This window comes from Ursus americanus, chromosome 21, assembly GCF_024610735.1.
Source record: "Ursus americanus isolate L20-20 chromosome 21, mUrsAme1.1.p, whole genome shotgun sequence".
Taxonomy (NCBI): domain Eukaryota; kingdom Metazoa; phylum Chordata; class Mammalia; order Carnivora; family Ursidae; genus Ursus; species Ursus americanus.
The window spans coordinates 49,513,493-49,531,644 of record NC_142147.1 but is presented as its reverse complement, the minus strand read 5'-3'; the positions used below and the strand labels follow the sequence as shown (position 1 = coordinate 49,531,644).

Sequence of the window (18,152 nt, the reverse complement as noted above, 5' to 3'; positions counted from 1 at the left end):
GAGAGGGAAAGAGTTGTCAAAGATGATGCCCGGGCCACTGGGAGGATGGCACTGCCATCAAGAGATGGTGACAGCCCGGAGGGAGCAGGTTTGGTTTGGGCTTTGGTTTTGAGGTGGGCGAGAGGTGGGGAGCTTGATATTGGACACGTTAAATCTGGGGTGCCTAGCAGACAAGCCAGTGGGGAGTTCAGCAGAGGGGTACAGGCTGGACACAAAGTGCCAGAAACCAAGGGGGAAAGGGACTGATCCCCACCCTTAATCCCGCTGACATTTATGGGACTTGGCCTCTCTCTCCCAGTTCCCACAGATCTGACCCCACAAGAAGCACCTGCACCAAGGGCAGGCCCCCCTCTGGCCCATCACTCCATCCCCCCTTCCTCCTTTGTCACCAGCCACAGCCCAACACACACTCCAGGCTTGGCGGCTTTCGGAGAACGGGCTTCCAGAAGCCTCACCGCCCCCTCGTGCCGCCCACCCTGCTTCCTCGCCTGCAGACCCCGTCAAGGCTTGACACACTGCTCATTAAATCATCTAGCAACGCGCGGGGAACGCAAGTAGTAAATACAATCCAGCAGGGTGCTGGAAGACGCCGAGCGGTGCGCGCACCGTGCAACCCTTACACGCAATTGTGTGGGTCCCGATCCTTCCTTCAAAACCCTTGAGGTGAGATGTGTTCCAAAATGCAGCTTTTCTGCAGGCTCTGCACCTGGGAAGAGCATGCACCCATCTCTCCTCGAGCCCCCCCAGCTTCGAGGTGGCACCCTGTCATCACATACTAACATTTCTGCCGCCAAACGTATGAAGAGTTGCACGCAGCATGACAGAGACAGACAACCAACAGCCTGAGTTCGGGTCAGGTTTTGCTGCCCCCCGCGCCCCCGGGGCTGAGCCACTCTCAGCATCGCTGAGGTTGGTGGTGGCGTTTGGACGGCGCGCCTGGCTCACTGGCTGTCCTAAGAGGGGAAGAATCTTCGTGTGCTAACCTGGGAGGCTCCCCGAAGACCCAGAAGGAGGCAGCCCATGCGCTCTGGGTCCGACAAACCTGGCTTCAAATCCCCACTCTGCAATGCTCTGACCCTGGGCAACTGGCTTCAGTTCTCGGGGGGCTCAGTCCTGGGGGACAAGGAAGGATCTGGCTGTCGCCCTACCGACCTTGAATGAATGCTGGCGACTAGGCAACAGTAAAAGCAGCTAAACTTTACCAAGCCTTACTGTGGTCCTGGCAGCGGCTTCCGCTTCTATCCTTTTTTTTTTTTTTTTTTTTTTTTTGAGAGAGAGAGTGAGCGAGTGGGGCGGGGCAGAGGGACAGAGAGAATCCCAAGCAGACTCTACGCCCAACGTGGAGCCTGACGTGGGCCTCGATCTCACAACCCTGAGATCACGACCTAAGCCAAAGTCAAGAGTGGGACGCTCAACCGACTGAGGCACCCAGGCACCCCTACTTTTATCCTCTTTTAACAGAGATGTGGAGTAACCTGCCCGAGGAAGGAGCAAGCTGGGACCCCAGGCCCAAGATTATCGGACACAGGCCTTAAACATTGTCCAAAACTTGGGTCAAGCCCGTCGGGTCGACCCGTTCTGAGGCTTATCCCCCCTCGCTGTGGTAATAAGCTGGTCAAACACCAACCTGTGTGCTCTCTGCCTTCCCGTGAAATCCGCCCAAATAAAGCCGCGCAAGGGAGGTACTATTATTTTACTCCTCAACAGCACCCCAATGTACCCCACACCGATGGGGAGCCCACACACGGGGTCCCTAGACTGATACAGTATGTCTCCTGATCCAGCTGGCTCTAAGGCCACCTGGGACGTGCCAGACCTCCTCCACCACCTAGAATATCCTCTGGCCTCTCCTCTCCTTTTTTGGTTCCTGGGAAAGCTTCTCCTTCCTTTGAGCTCAGAGGCAGCTCCAGAAGCTGGCCTGAGACTCGAGGACTGAGAATCATGTAAGCAGCAGGACCTGGGCTGTTTCTCACCAGTGTCCCTGGGGCCCGGTATGGGCCTGGCACCAAGCAGCCACTCAATAAATCCTGGCTGCTGTTTGCCAGGGGTGAGAATGGTAAAGCCTTTCTGGAATGCAATTTGGCAGGGCTCACCCCAGTCCAAATGCACGCTTCCCTCTGCCTTAGCAATTTCTCTTCCAGGAATCTGGCCGGTAGAAACACTCTAGCACAAGTGACTGAAGGTCTGGATACAAAACTGTTAGGTCAGGTCACTCCCCAGCTCAAAAGCCTCCCATGGCTCCCACCTTACTAAGAATCGAAGCCCACAAGGTAGTCGAAGGCACAGAATGAAAACTCCAGAGCAACAAAGAGGTAGAGTGAATCAGCTACTAATGGAGAGAAGATGGGATACTAAAGCACTCATTTGATCTAAAGGCGGCAGGGGATGAGAAGGAAAGGCACAAAAAAACATAGGCGATAAACAGAAAACAAATGGCAAGACGGAAGATTTAAATCCAGCCGCATCAATAAAGACAATGAATGTAAATAGTCTAAAGGGGGCTGATCATACTAAGCAGCCTCACATGACTGCCGAGCACTTGACACGCAGCTAGTGCAAACAGAGATGTGCTATGTGTAAAATACACACTGGATTTCAAAAATGGGGGGGGGATGGTATAACAGGTGCTGGCGAAGATGTGAAGAAATTGGACCCCTTGGGGCGCCTGGCTGGCTCAGTCTGTAAAGTATGTGACTCTTTTTTTTTTAAGATTTTTTAATTTATTTGAGAGAGAGAGACAGCGAGAGAGGGAACACAAGCAGTGGGGAGCTGGAGAGGGAGAAGCAGGCTCCCCGCTGAGCAGGGAACCCGACATGGGGCCTGGGATCATGACCTGAGCCGAAGGCAGCCGCTTAACGACGGCGTCACCCAGACACCCCAGAGTATGTGACTCTTTTTTTTTTTTTTTTAAAGATTTTATTTATTTATTCGGCAGAGAGAGAGACAGCCAGCGAGAGAGGGAACTCAAGCAGGGGGAGTGGGAGAGGAAGAAGCAGGCTCCTAGCAGAGGAGCCTGATGTGGGGCTCGATCCCAGAACGCCAGGATCACGCCCTGAGCCGAAGACAGGCACTTAACCGCTGTGCCACCCAGGCGCCCCCAGAGTATGTGACTCTTGACCGCAGGGTCATGAGTTCAAGACCCACATTGGGCATGGAGTCTACTTAGAAAAGAAAAGAAAAGAAAAGAAAAGAAAAGAAAAGAAAAGAAAAGGAAAGAAAAGGAAAAAGAAAGGGAAAGGGAAAAGAAAGAAAAAGAAAGAAAGAAAGAAAGAAAGAAAGAAAGAAAGAAAGAAAGAAAGAAAGAAAGAAAGAAAGAAAGAAAGAAAGAAATTGGAACGCTCGAGCATTGCTGGTGGGAACAAGAAATGGTGCGGCCGCTGGGAAAATCAGCAGTTCTTCCAAGTTAACACAGAACTCCCACAGGCTGCAGCCGTCCCACGCGCAGGTATATGTCCAAAGGAACAGAAAGCAGGACTCAGACGTACACCAACGTTCACAGCAGCAGTATTCACAGTAGCCAACAGGTGGACACAACCCAAATGGCCATCGAAGCATGAATGGATGAACAAAATGGGGTGTATACAGACAAGGGACTATTATTCAGCCTTATAAAGGAAATAAACGCCAATCCAGGCTGTAGCACGTTTGAGCCTTGAGGACATGACGTTGAGTGAAAGAAGCCAGACGCAGAAGGATGAATACCGAATGATCACACTTCTGTGAGGCGCCGACGGAAGGCAAATTCATGGGGACAGGAAGGAGACCAGAGGCTCCGAGCAGGTGGGGGGAGAGGGCATGTTGAGGGTAGAGGGTTTCTGTTCGGAACGGAGAACAAGTTCTGGAATGGATAGTGGTGATGGTTATACAACCTGCAAACAGACTTGCCGCTTAATTGTGCCCTTAAAAATAGTTAAGATGGGGGGCGCCTGGGTGGCTGGGTTGGTTAAGCATCTGCCTTCGGCTCGGGTCATGATTCCAGGGTCCTGGGATCGAGCCCCCATCCGGCTCCCTGCTCAGCGCGGAGCCTGCTTCTCCCTCTGCCTCTGCCCCTCCTCCCACTCCTGCGCACATGCTCACTCGCGCGCTCTCTCTCACAAATAAAATCTTTAAAAAATATGCTTAAAATGGTAAATTGTATGTTCCATATATTTTACCGCAATAAAAAGACTATAAATAGCTCAGTGATGTCTACATTGTTCACATGTCGGTATAATAATATTTGGGACATATTAAGTTATATAAAATAAAACACACTCCCTTCAGTTTTCCCTGTTTCTTTTTACTGTGCCTACTAGAAAATTTAAAATAACATGTAAAGGGCACATGGGTGGCTCTGTGGGTTAAGCCTCTGACTCTTGATTTTGGCTCAGGTCATGATCTCAGGGTCATGAGCTCGAGCCCTGCATCAGACTCTGCTCTGGGCTTGGAGCCTGCTTAGGATTTTCTCTCTCTCTGCCCCCGCCCCCAAGCCCTCTCTCTAAGTAAATAATTAAGTAATTAAAATACAATAAAATAACGTGTAAGTGGCTAACATTTTCTTTCTACTGGACAGTGTTGGTCTCAATATTCTAATCCGATGAACGGTCAAACCATACGCTATCTGCAAGAGACACACTTTAAATGTAGAGACACATATAGATAGGCTTACAGCAAAAACTGGAACTGAACTATGAAGGGCATCCACAGAGTGGAGGTTAAATAATCTGGGGAAGACTCCTCAGCTGCTAAAAGAATGGGGTTCTAGACTGCAGACAGGGAACCAACTCTAAGACATTTGTTCAATTTAAAAAGTAAGACGGGGGCGCCTGGGTGGCTCAGTTGTTAAGCGTCTGCCTTCGGCTCAGGGCGTGATCCCAGGGTCCTGGGATCGAGCCCCACATCAGGCTCCTCTGCCGGGAGCCTGCTTCTTCCTCTCCCACTCCCCCTGCTTGTGTTCCCTCTCTCGCTGGCTGTCTCTGTCAAATAAATAAATAAAATCTTAAAAAGAAAAGTAAGACATAGAGGAGTAGGGGGCAGACGAAACAGGTCACGGGGACGATCAGTACAGCATAGGGAATATAGTGAATGATACCATAATAACCCTGTGTGGTAACTACACTTACTGTGATAGCATTCCGTAACCCACAGAATTGTCGAATCACTACGGTGTCCTAACATATGTGGAAACTCCTAGGCTATCGTACGCCAACCATACTTCAATTGGAAAAAAAGATTTAGATCAATAAATGTGTGGAAGAATCCACATAGTACGTGTGATCAAAGAGAAAAAAATGTATACGTGGAAAAAAGCGGCTGAAGAAACCCCAAATTCCTCGAAGGAACCCCAAATTCCTCACAGAGTCTCTTGTGGAGCGGGAAGGAAAGTGGGGGGCAGTGAAAAGACGATCACAGTGTTCTCACTTGCACGCCTTTCTTCCTTGTATAATAATTCATACACACCCGCCCTCAAATGCACGAACCCCGAAAGCTAAGAGTTCAGGAATCCTATTTTAGCCTTGCGGCCCCCACGTGTCCATCGCATTTGCAGGGCCCTGGAAGCCACTCAGACACGGTCTGATAGCCACTGGACACAGCGCCACTCAAGTGTGTGCTTCCCCTCTCCCTGGGGGGGGGGGGAGTGGGCGGGGAGCAGTGATCTCACCCGGGGGCTTGTCAGCAAGCAATTCGGGTCGGAGAAACGGTCGATCTCCGGCACAGCCCAAGTTCACTGCAGCAGTCGGTCCAGACTAAAGGCTGCCTGGGGACAGTAACAAGCCCAGGGCAGACACCGTCATAGCCAGGGGCACTTGCGACGCGCTTACGAGACACCGACACCTGACCACACGTGAGCTCAATGAGACTCCACGGAGGGTCCTAACCAGCTGGTATTTTAGATCTCCGGCCCCGTGTCCACGATTCCAACCTCCAAAAGTCTCTGACGACCGTCCTTTTTCTTTCTTCCTGACTCACTCGGGGGCACGGCCGCCTGGCTGGGGGCGTTTCACGTTAGCCGGGTGCGGGCTCCCCTCTGAAATAGTCTGCACTTCCGAACACCTACGAAGCCTACCGGGGATGGCCATAGATGGGGCGCTTCTGTTGACGGGTGATGTCCCGGAGCCTCCACGGTAAAGGCGTCAGGCCCCTGGCGCGGACTGATGGGGAAACTGAGGCTCAGAGAGCTGGGGGGCCCTGGCTCCCCGTCCCACGGAGGGCTCCGGGCCAGCGCTGCCTGGAGTCCCGCCCCTCCGCCCCTGGCAGGTCTGGCTGACTCACATGGGCTCACAAGCAAGCTCACACACACATCCGCCGTCTGGAGGAAGCTGGGCGGCCTCCTCGCTTATGTTAATGAAGACACAACAGAGGGTAAAAAGGGAAAGAGGAGGGAGGGACAGTGCCCCGCTGAGCCTGGGCCTCCAATGGCTCAGCTGAGGCCCAAGCTGGATCCCAGGGCAAAGCAGGGTAAGGTCGAGGGCAGTGGGGAAGGGGGGGGAAGGGCAGCTTCCGGGATTGTGGGCTTGCTCATTGCGGGGGGGGGGGGGGGGGCTGTAACCAGGAAGCAGTGAGGTTCATGGCTAAGGACCTGGGCTGCGGGGGGCCAGGCCACCCTGGGGAATCCCCACTCTGCCGGTTAGCAGCTGTGTGATGGGGCAAGTCACTTAACCGCTCCGGGCCTCAGCTTTCTCATCTGTAAAATGGGGTTGCTCACTCACCCACCTCCTCGGGGACTTCTGTGCAATGAGTCCGTACTTGTAAAGGGCCTAGACGGCTGCCTGGGACAATGCTGGGGGTCACTATTGTTGCTATAGGGACAACCTGTGTAAAGCTCCTAACGAGAGCCCCAACCCCCTGACATCCTTGGCCAAATGCGGGGATATGGAGACAAGAGTGTGGTTCTCTGGGGAAAGGCCTGTGGCCTCCGAGCAGGTTCTCAAAAGGACCTAAACCTCCTTCTCCCAAACTGAGAACAAGCACATGCCTAAGACCTCGGCTCCAAAGAAATAAAAGGTGACTCTCCCAAGCAGGAAGGCCCACCCCCAGCCACCAGATGGCAATATCGCGGGCCACCCCGCACCCCACCTCGGCTCCTGTTCCCAAGGAGGCTGGCCCCTCGAACTCCTTCCCAACTGCACCACATCTTTCTTCTGCCTTCACACTCAGCTCCTCACCTCCTGACCTTCGACAAAACCTCACTCCTGAGCCCCACCCAGTACCACCCCCTCCTGCTCTTCTAGAATCTTCCTTTGCTCCTTTCCTTTTCTCTCCTGACGCTCTAAGCCCGCTCAGCACCTAAAAAAACCCGATCCAACGTGCTCGTCTCATGATCCACGGAAAGGTCACCTGGACCTCACTGGTTCAAAAAACCCTGATTACAGGCTTATTCTGAGTCAGGTCCTGGGGATGAATCCTAACACGGAAACAAGCTCAGTCAAGTGAAGGAAGTGGGACAGAGTTGTCAAGGAAGGCTTCCTGGAGGAGGGGGTATGTAAGAGGCCTGCTGGAGACAGGAAGGAGTTGGGGAAGATCACTGCAGGTAGAGGGCACAGCAAGGGCAAAGGTGGGGAGGCAGGAACAAGCTTGGGGTGCCGAGAAGGCAAAGTGAAAGGTCAGGGAATTTCAGGCCACCAGACTAGGGTTTTGTCAGAAGCGGGGAGGGGCAGACTTACCTGAGGGCACTAGGGAGCCAAAGAGGTAGTAAGATTTTATTTTTGTTAAAGATCTGGCTGCCAAAAGCTCTTGTCTTTCTGTCTTCCTTCCTTCCTCCCTCCCTTCTGTCCATCCATCCATGACGCCATCCTTCCCCTTCCTGTGGCTCCTCACATTCCAGTCTGGCTCCTGTCCCTACCTACTTCTCAGACCCAGGAAGCCCCCCTCAAGTCCATTTAAGCTAAGACCTTCCTGGAAGCTCTCTCCCTTTGCTCCTGAGACGCCCGATCCAGACCTTCCTCCTCTCTTCCTCTGTTTTGGCCACAGAAGTTCCTCCACTACGTGGTCAAGCCCATTCTCCACTCTCTCCTGTCCCCATCCCTGGGACCAATCACTCAGTGTCGCCGTCTCTCACTTGTGACCCCAAGAGCTCATCCATTCTGTACCTCTCTCCCCTCTGCGTCCCTCCATCATCCACGAGGGTGTTAGGGCTGTACTCCCTGGGGTTTGTGCTCCCCAAACTATAAATGCCTCTACCCATCTCAACAGGGGACACCTGCATCTATCCAGTTGCTCAGGCCAATGACCTTTGTGCAAAGTATCCCAGCATCCACTGGGAATGGCCTTGAGCCCAAAGCCTACCCCCAGAAGCCCCCTCCTCCAGGAAGCCTGGCCTGATGCCTCCTTCTGACCTCCCCCCAGCTCAGCAGGCATCCTTGAGATAGGGATCTCACCTTGCAGGGAGGGTAGGAGTGTTTCTGGCTTCCCTCCCTCCCCTGTCCCTGAGGGCAGAGCTCTGAGGCCAGGCACACAGGAGGCCCACTGTGTGGGTCTGAATTAACTGATGGCATGTACTTGGAGTCAGACCTTGGACAAGTCACTTCGCTTCTTGCTGCCTATGTGACAGGGAGGTAGTGGCAAGCCGGGGGTCTAGCCCCAGGGAGAATTTTAAGCAAACCGTAGCAGGACAAGGAACAGAGCTGATGGGCAAGTAGCAACATGGGGGGCCACCGAAGAGCAAGCTCAGAAGTTGGCTCAGTGTGCCCCGTTGACAAATGGATTTAATGCCCCCCCTGCTTCCGAAAGGTCTAAATGAAACAACAGGACTGTGGAAGGGGGACGTGCTCGGGAAACGGCAAAGGGCTGGCCCCAGTCCTGATGTGCCCCACAGGCTCTGATTCCCACAGACTAGGCACTGGGGAGGCAGCGAGGACAGGATAGACAATGTCCATGGAATGAGGGTCCGCTGTGGCTGGAAGATCCATGGCTCCCTGTCTTGGGAGAGGGGCCTGCAGGCTGAGCCCTGCGACTCTGAGAGGTGGGCTTCCTGAGCAAACAAAGTGCTCAGGGCTGGGGCCCTCCGCCGGGCATTTTTGACAAAAACCTCTGGTGATTTGGAAGCAGGTGGGTCACTGTTTGAGAAACAGCATAGGGATTCCAAACACGAGCTCTGTACTTCCCTGTCTCTACCCCTGTGATATGCCCACCATTCATTCAGTCAGTCAACAAACATCGGGGCTCAACTGCATGCCAGGAGCTGAGAACAGGGAGCCCACTGTTTCTCTCCTACTGCAGTTTAGAGTCTAGTGAAAAATCCAGGCCTGAAGAAGAGCTCACAGGAGACCTACCACATTCCAAGGGGGCTATGGGGGGTTACTCAGTGAACTGGGAGAGTGTCCCCAGACCAGGGCGCTGGGGGCCTGCGCAGGGTAGCCAAGGGAGGGGTGTTCGGAGGCTGAGACTTCCTGGGGAAGGGGGTCTCTCTCTCCTGAGCGAAAGGAGGTAAAAACCTTCCCATGGACTCGTGCTCCATGAGAAAAAGGAAGGCCTTCCAGATACCCACAACATGGCTAAATCTTAAAATGATGCCGCTGAGCCAGAGACACTCAACTCAAAGGACCACACAGCATAGGCTGTAAAATTCGAGAAGAGGCCACGTGCATCCACCTCGACTGACAAGGAGGACTAGTGCCCCGAGCAGCTGTTGGCAGGAAAGGCCAACAAGGGGACTTCTTGGCCATGACGGGAACGTTCTGGATCTTGATGGCGGTGTGGGTGACACAGGTGGCCACGTTTGCCAGGACTCATCAAGACACACACTTCGACTCCGTGTTTGAGCGCATGTAAATTATCTTTCAATGACAGGACGGGGGGAAGTCATGCATACACATGGACGATCTTCCCGGGAACACAGGAGGGAGGTCGCTGGGCACATTCTGGGGAGAAGGCAAGCCAGTGTGGCAAGAGCTTGGCAGGAGAGGGTAAAGAGCTAAGAACCCCCCTTACCCAGCCTGGAGGGGGGGCACTCAGTGTTCGAAGATGGGTCCAGGGCAGCAAAATGTCGCAACCACTTTGTGAAACAGGAGCTGTGGGCATCTGCCCTCCCAGCACCACACAGGGGACAGGAGGCAGCACCCATCGTCTGGAAAGGGGGCTCCTGGGAGCTACAGCCTGCAGGTGTCCTGGGGGGATGGACCACCCTTTGCCTCCAGGTTGCAAAGCACTAGAAGCTCCCCCCTCTCAGGACCCCAGGGGTCATGAATGAGGACCCGGCAGACGCAGACATTCTCCTCTCTCTCTGCTTCCAAGGCTGCCAGGATGGGGCCTTGGGGACCCAGGGTGGGAAGGTGGGGGGTCACCTAGAAGTCAGCAGCCCCCTCCAGCCCCTCCAACTATAAGCACTTCAAAGGGGGAAATACAGAGGGATGGAGTGGTCAAGAGGAGGGTACAGAGGCGGCTGAGCATGGCCAGGGCTCCAGGGACCCTTCCTCTGACCCCCTGAACCCTAGAAAGAGCATCTGGTTACACACAGTCCAAGTGCACACCAAATAACTAACGACAGCGACAATGACAATGACCGCCACTGGCTGCTGAGCGCTTCCTCTGAGCCAGGCACTTGTAAAACGCCTTTCCATGCGCGACTCACAAAGCAGATGTCAAGGCTCTCAGAAGAAGAGTCTCTTATTATTCCTGTGCTCCTGGTTCTCCAGCCTGGGTTTACGGAAGGGAAGCAACTTGCCCCAAGTCACAAGGTTAGAAGGGGCAGCAAGAGCACACAAATCGGGGCAGCCGACCCAGTTACCCTCGCCTCCGGGGTCATCCTGTCCATCACCCTGCCACTGGCCCAACTTCTCCGACTCGCCCGTTACGGGGACAACTGCTGCACAGAACAGCAGAACCGAGGCCCACACTGTACATATCCAGGGGTAAACTGCAAACCTGTGTCACTGGAAACAGCCCCCAGGGTCCGAGGCCCGGGGTGCCCAAGACAGGGACCTCAGCAAGGTCCCAAAGAAGGGAACGCAGAGAAAAGACAACCGGGCCGAAGCCCACTCCCCGCCACCTCAGTTTCCCCAACCTGGGAAATGGGCTTCATGTCTCCTCCCTCACAGAAAAGGACAGATCCTGGAGGTGGCCAAACGGATTCTGGACCCCAGAAATAGCAATACGATTAGTAATATAATTGAGATGATACAAGGTCTGGAATTTGCTTAAAAGTTTCTAGCAGAAGAGAACCCCCCAAAAAAGTGCAGAGTAGGGGGTGGGGAAACAGACAAAAGAAAGAGCAGCAGAAATCTCTTGAAGCTGGTGATGGGCACAGCGGGGTTGATTACGCCATTCTCTCAAAATCTCCATGATAGGGGCGCCTGGCTGGCTCAGTTGGTTGGGCAGCTGACTCTTGATTTTGGTTCAGGTCATGATCTCAGGGTCATGGGATCGAGGCCTGCATCAGGGAGTGGGGGGGGGGCGCTCAGTGGGGAATCTACTTGAGATTCTCTCTCCCTCTGCCCCCTTCCCCCGCCTCGCTCTGTCTCTCTCAAATAAATAAATCTTTAAAATGCCAATATTGATTGCCTACGGTTTAGGGGGAAGGCAGCACGGACTTGGGTATCGGATCCCACGGGAGACTTTACTACTTCTTTTAATCACTACCATCATCATCATCACATTTTTTTAAAGCAGGCTCCATGCCCATGTGGGACTTGAACTTGCGACCCAGAGATCGAGTCACATGTTGTACCAGCTGAGCCAGCCAGGCGCCCCAGCACTAACATTTTTTGAGCACCTGCCATGAACCAGGAGCACAGTGTTCGGCACTGAACATCCGTGAGATGCTGGAGGCGGGTCTCCTGTCATCCACGTTCTTTCGGTTGGGGAAACTGAGGCACGAAGCGGGGAAGCCCTGCCTGTTCCCAAGGTCACGCTACCACGCCTCATGCCAGAGCAGCCTGCTATGTGCCCTTGCGGCCACGCGGCTTACTATGCCAACATTGTTCTCCATGTGCCTTTGGGGAAGACAAGGAAGACCTTTCAGAGTGCAGAAGTCAGCATGGGTCCCACAGCAGAGCAGTCATCACAGTGGCTATAAGGGCAACATCGGTTGCCAGTTTCAAAAGCCTAGGCATGCCCAGCTCGGGAGAGCACCGCCCCATTCAGCCCTCACAGCAGACGCTACAAGGGAGCCATCGGGAGCCCGCTTTACAGATAAGGAAACTGAGATCCAGAAGACAGATCATTTGGCCTGGGTCACACTATAATTAAGTGGGAAAGCAAGCCTTCCCTCCCCTGCCTGCCAATTAGGGTTCACAGCCAAGAATCTGGCGGGTCCCAGCCCCGGGAGAAAGAACCGCCAAAGAAAGAGCGCTAACACCGCCAATGACTGATAAGGCTACCTACGCGCTTTAGGAGTGTTACGCAATCCTCGCGACCTTCCAAAAGCTGGCACTGAGATGAACCCATTTAGCAGAGGGGAAAACGGAGGTCCAGAACCAGCACGTTCCTTGCCTGCAGCCGTCCGACCGACAGGAGGTAGAACCAGGATTCCAACCCACAGAGAGCTGGCTTCCAGAGTTCGTGCCCTTGACCTCCATACCAAGCGGCAAGCACACCACGCAGGCCACGGGCAGAAAGGAAGATGCCAGGAAGTCACAAGGGGCAAGACACCAGAGCAGGAGAGGAATGACTTCTTCTGAGAGCAGGTGCTATGACAAATCACAGACCCTTGATCCAGGGATCCCACTTCCGGAAGAATATCCCACAGGCATACCCCATTCCCAGTAAGACATGGGGATGTGTGTCTTCCAGCCCTGTGCGTTGGGAAACGCTTCTGCACCCATGTTAAGTCCATGGGGATTCATCCACACCACAGAATACCACGCAGCCAAGAAAAAGACGGAGGAGCTCCTCCCTCTACAGTGAGTGAAAAAAAGCAACGTGCAGGGCAAAGGGGAGAGCATGGGAAAGAAATATTCTTTTTTGAAAAAAAGATTTTATTTATTTGAGAGAGAGAGAGCATGAGCAGAGAGAGGGGCAAGAGGGAGCCCCACCCGACTCGGGGCTCGATGCCACGACCCTGGGATCATGACCTGAGCTGAAGGCAGATGTTTAACTGACTGAGCCACCCAGGCGTCCTGAAGGAATATTCTTAAAGATATACACACGGTTATAAATGTGTGTGCACAGAACAACAGGACTGGGGAGCTGCCTCGGGGGAGGGGGGCTGAGGGGCTGGGATGCTGGAGGGTGGAGGGGGAGAGAGCAGAGAAAGACTTACTATGTTTGGTATTTTGAAATTGTCTCATATGCATGTACCACTTAGAGGGGGGAAAAAAAGACAGAAAGAAGTGGCTTCCTCCTTGGAGCCTTCCCAGACCACCCAGACAGAATTGCTCAAATCCCACAGCAGCGAACCCAGCCCTGGAGACAATACTTGCCTCCAGCCTCCTCCTGGACTGGGTCCCTGGCACCCAGTAGGCCCTCAGGAAGCTTAACTGGGGACAATTAAAGGAACAAAAGCACTCTTTCCTGCCTCTCCTGCCAACAGATCCCACGCCACCGTGAATACACAAACTGACACAAAACTAATTGTCACCAAACGAGAAATGTCTTAGAAAACTCTCTCCGTTGGGGGATCAGTGCATGTCACCGAGACACAAAGGCTTCAGTCGATGGGGACAGAACTCTAACGCCTGATACTCCAGGCAGGGCAAGATTCAGAAGGAACGAGGAGGGAATCCTTGGGGACAATTCAAGCAAACATTTCCCATGTGTCTCTGGGGGTGAAGCATCCCACTCTGGGGAGCCAACTCCGGCAGCCCCTTCATGTGCCAACAGGGGGGACAAAACTCAGATAGGACGAGGGGATTAGTAGGGACCAAATCATTCTGATGGGGGGGAGCAGTTTACGTCATGGATATTAGCTCAGGTAACCTGTTTCCATTGAGAAGGTGCCTGGCAGGGGAAGACCCAAAAGAGACCAGAGCAAGAGAACTATGCCCCCTACCCCTCTCCCCAGCGGGCAGGACAGGGAAAAAGGCAGCCCCTCACTGCTTTCCAAGCCCAAGCCCGCTGGAAAGGAATGCCATGTTTTCCTGTTTCCAATTAACTCCCCCCCCCCCCCCAGCAGCCCTCTGCATTCTTGAGACCAGGAGTCAAGACAGCCACAGGGGAGAGCTGGGAGTCCTGGCGGGAACTCCACTGGTGGCTAGGCCTGCGGCTAAAAGGCAGCCCCCAGGAACCTGGGGAACCCCCCCCCACCCCCACCCTAGGACCCTCCTACCAGGCCTCAGTGCTTGGCGCTGACCCCTTCCACAGCTCTTGGGGGTGGGAGGGGAAGACCCCACGATCCCGAGGGAAGGCTGGGGAAGGCCCCAGAGGCCTCTGGGAAGGAAGTCAGCAGGGAGGGGGGTGGAGCCCAGGCCTGTCCCTCTAGGGCCTTACTCATGCTTCTCCACTCAAAAAAAAAATCAGTTCCTATTTTCAGGAAACACTCAGGCTTGAGGGACCTGTATGTTCCCTACAGCCCCTCTCCTCCTGCCCCAAAGGAATTATTATGACTTATGCCTATCATCTCAGGAAGGAAGATATTTACACATCAAGGACAGGACAGCAGATAAGGGACAAGAGCTCTCTCAAAACGCTGACAAATGTGGAACCCCTCTCCCACTCTCTCCCACCCCCTGCAGTCTGGGCTGGAGTGCCCTCCCAGCCAAGGAACGGGCTTTCCCTGGGCTCAGTTTTCTCATCTGTAAAATGGCGAGATTACCCGTGTCACCCTCTTCACTGGGCGAGCTGGGCCCTCCCCAGCCCCTCTCCCTCAGCAACCCCTGCCATGTTTACTCAGCACCAGTTGTGCAGAAGGGGAAGGGTCCCAGTTCAGAGAGCTGGCAGGGGAATGTCACCAATTTACCGTTGGCCCTCACCCACCGGCCACAGGGACCTCCTCCAGGCCTTTTGCTACTGGTCCTTAAATGCCCAGCACCTAACATTCCTCCCCACCCCCACAAGCTCACCATATCCGTCTGCTAAATGACAAAAATAACACGTTTAGATAATACTTTCACCCACCTCAAGGTCAGTTAAGGGAACTATAATTATCGTCACCTGCAGATGAAGAAACTGAGGACTAGGGACTCAAGTGGCCTGCCTAAGGCTACAGAGTGGGGCAGGGGGTCTGACGCCAGCCACAGGGAGGATGGGCAAGAAGGTTCTCTGCCAGGGCGCCATGGAGGGTGGCAGGGCAGAGGGACCACAAAGGTCCCCAACAACAGCTCGGCTTCCCCGCTGGCGGGGCTAAGTAGCAGAAAGCCGGGCCAAGTCCCAGCTCGGGTGGAGGAGAAGGACGACGGTGGGGCCAGCTCCCAGGTGCCCCCCAGTCCGCACCCAGCCAGGCCTGCGGCACCCCATCCCCACGCACACATTTCCAAGCTCGGCTCTTCCCGGGGCAAATGCTCTACTCCTGCTACGGGTGAAATGATTCTGCTCTCAGTCCAACTTCCAGATGTCTCTACCCCTTCCCAAAAACCAGCACGGGGTGGAGGTGGGGGGGACGACAGATGACAGGGGACAAAACAATAGCTCCTTCCACTCCAGGTTATTATATTTGAGACACAGGTCAACCGAAATCAACAGGACAAAGTGCCAAAGAGGATCCCGGAGAACTTCACAGTTTGGAGCCGAGTTGCAGAAACCGGAAATGGTTGCAAATTGGCGCTGTGTGACCCTGGGCAAGTCGCTTAACCTCTCTGAGCCTCCATTAGCCTGTCGGCAAAATGGGTGTTAACGACTGTCCCTATTCCCTCCTGGGGCTGTGGCCAGTGTGTAGCAGAAGCCAATCCATAATGCTCCCGGGGTAGAGAGAGGCTGTTATTTCCGGCTTCTAGGAGTGGGGGAGCTATGGGGGAGGGTGGGGTAGGTAAACATGCCCCTGAAAGTCCCACCAGACATCAGCAGGAGGGAAGGGGATGATTCCTGAACTGTCCAACTCCCCTGTTCTCCCACCACCCTACAGGTCAGAGCTGCCTGAGCCCCTGACACCCACCCCAGGTGAAAGCGCACAGAGAGAGCGAGCGAACTGTTTCCCCCCACAGGCGCCGGCAGAAAGGAGGTGTGAAGGCAACGCAAACACTCGGTACCTCCCCAAACGGTTATTATTCTATTGGAGGGCCGTGTGACAAAAGGGGCTGGTTGTCCGGACATGAGGCTGGGCACGGACTGCAGGCCACAGTCGGGGAACACCAGAGGGCTGGGACCTGTCACCCCGGCCTCCCGGGGAGAGCTGACACGGCGGCCTCTGACCCCACCTCCCAGGAAGTTCAGCTGCTCAGAACCACAAAGCAAAACAAAGGGGCGCGGAGAGGAAGGAGCCACCGTACCTTCCAATCACCGCTGGCCCCCGAGCCCTGAGCCGCGAGCCCGGAGCCCGGAGCCGCAGCCCGAGCAGGAGCCCCGGCGCGGCTCCTCGCCCGGTTCTCCGCTGGCCGCGGACCAAGGCCCGGGCAGCCCCTGGTCCCCTGTCTCCCCGCGGCCGCCCGTGACAGGAGCCGGGGAAGCAGCCGAGGGGCAGCCAGGGATGGGAAAACCAGATGGCTCCATCCCTCCTCCCTCCTCCTCCATCCCTCCCTCCGGGTGCCCGCGGGCCTGGCCGCCCTCCGCAGGGGCCCGGGGAGGCCGCGGGCCCGGCTCGTCCGGGCTCACCCCAGGGAAAGGGTTGCCTTTGTCTAAAGGTCACCACCCGAGCGCGGTGCCCGGGCTGGGCCTGGTGCCTCCCATTCCCAGGCCGAGGGGGTGGAGATGGGGGGCCGCCCCAAATCTCGGGAGGTGACAGGGGTAAGGCTCCCCTCCCTCCCCTCCCCCTCCCCGTAACGGCCCCCTCCGGGACCAGCCAGCTAGCGGGGGAGGGGGTCAACTCCCTTCATCGCTGGGGGGTGGGGGACCAAGTCAACTCCTTTCATTGTTTAGGGGCGGTGGGGAGGGGGAGACCCAATGGCCTCCTTCAGCATCCATCCCTCCCCAGCCTGCCGGAGGCCCCGTTTCTCCCCGGCACCCCCGGCAGGGATTTGGGGAGGGGGCGCAGGGGACGGGCGAGAGGGGGAGATGAAGGCTCGCCACCTCCGGCAGGGAGAGCACCAACCGCTGCCCCATTGCCCTCTTCTTCTCTGAAAGGCGGGGAGCAGGGTGAGGGGAGGGGGGGCCCCCGGGCCGGGGGAGGGGGTCTCCCCGCCCCTCCCCCCGTGGAACGTTAGGTCTCGCTTTTCCGCCGCTCCATTGTATCCCCGGCAGCCGGCGGGAGGGCAGGGGAGGCACCGGGCGCCGGGTTTGGGCAGGGGAGCCGGGGGGGGGGGTCCCCGCAGGATCGGGGCGGCGGTGATGGTGGGAGAGACGCGGGGGGTGGGGGGGCTGCCGGGGGTGGTGGGCGCCGAGCAAAAAAAGAGGCAGCGGGCGCTGCGCCCCGGTTGGGGGGCTGAGTGTGTGAGTGTCGGGGGGGTGGGTTCGGCCCCGGCTCCGGCTCCCCCCACACACACCCTCGCCGCCAACCCCCACTCCCCCCTCGCTTTTGCGCCCTGTCACAGCCCCGACTCGCAGGTAGAGAGAGTTAAGAGATTTAAAGAGAAATTGCTACATTGTGAGAAACTCACCCTGATGTTTGAGCAGCCGTCGGCGCGGGGTCTCCGAGACGGCCCCGCACGGGCTGCAAAGGGAGGACCCAGAAGGGGCCGACCGGCCGGGCCGGTCAGCGCACTGCCTGATCGCATGGCGGCCGCCCGGCAGCCTCCGCCAGGGCCCTGCCGCCGCCCCGCGCCGCGGCCCGGGCGCCCCGGCCCCGCGCGCGCTCCGGGGAGGACCCCTCGGGTTTGCAAAAAAAAAAAAAAAAAAAAAAAAAAGAAGAAAAAAAATTTTAATTAAATGCAAAAAAAAAAAAAAAAAAAACCCTTGCAGGTTTTGTGTCCGCCCCCCCTTCCTCCTCCTCCTCCTCCTCCTCCTCCTCCTCCCTCCGCCCTCGCCGGGGGACGGGCTTGGGGGAGGCCCCGCCCCGCGCTCCGCACACCAGCCCGGGCTCCGGACGCCGAGCGGCGGGCCCGCGAGCGAATGGGAGGCCGAGGACGCCCCGGGAGGGTGCCTTCCGCGCCAGCGCCACCCCCTCCCCAGCCCCAGACTCGGGGGTTTGGGGTCGCGCCTTCCCAGGCTCTGGTGGAGTCGACCGACTGCCTCGCACGGTGCTCCGGGTTGGGGGGGAGAGGCTAAAGGGA

General features: G+C 56.0%; 1 protein-coding gene across 2 annotated transcripts in view; it reads right to left on the bottom strand.

The window, feature by feature from the left end:
• The window catches only part of BICRA (BRD4 interacting chromatin remodeling complex associated protein), a 75,006-nt gene extending 57,281 nt beyond the window's left edge, over window positions 1–17,725 (bottom strand). For both annotated transcript variants that reach the window (XM_045772083.2, XM_087870947.1), the window contains exon 1: window positions 17,541–17,725. The gene's annotated coding sequence lies outside the window, so the exon portion shown is untranslated. The remainder of the gene's footprint in view (window positions 1–17,540) is intronic.
• Window positions 17,726–18,152: the final 427 nt, after the last annotated feature.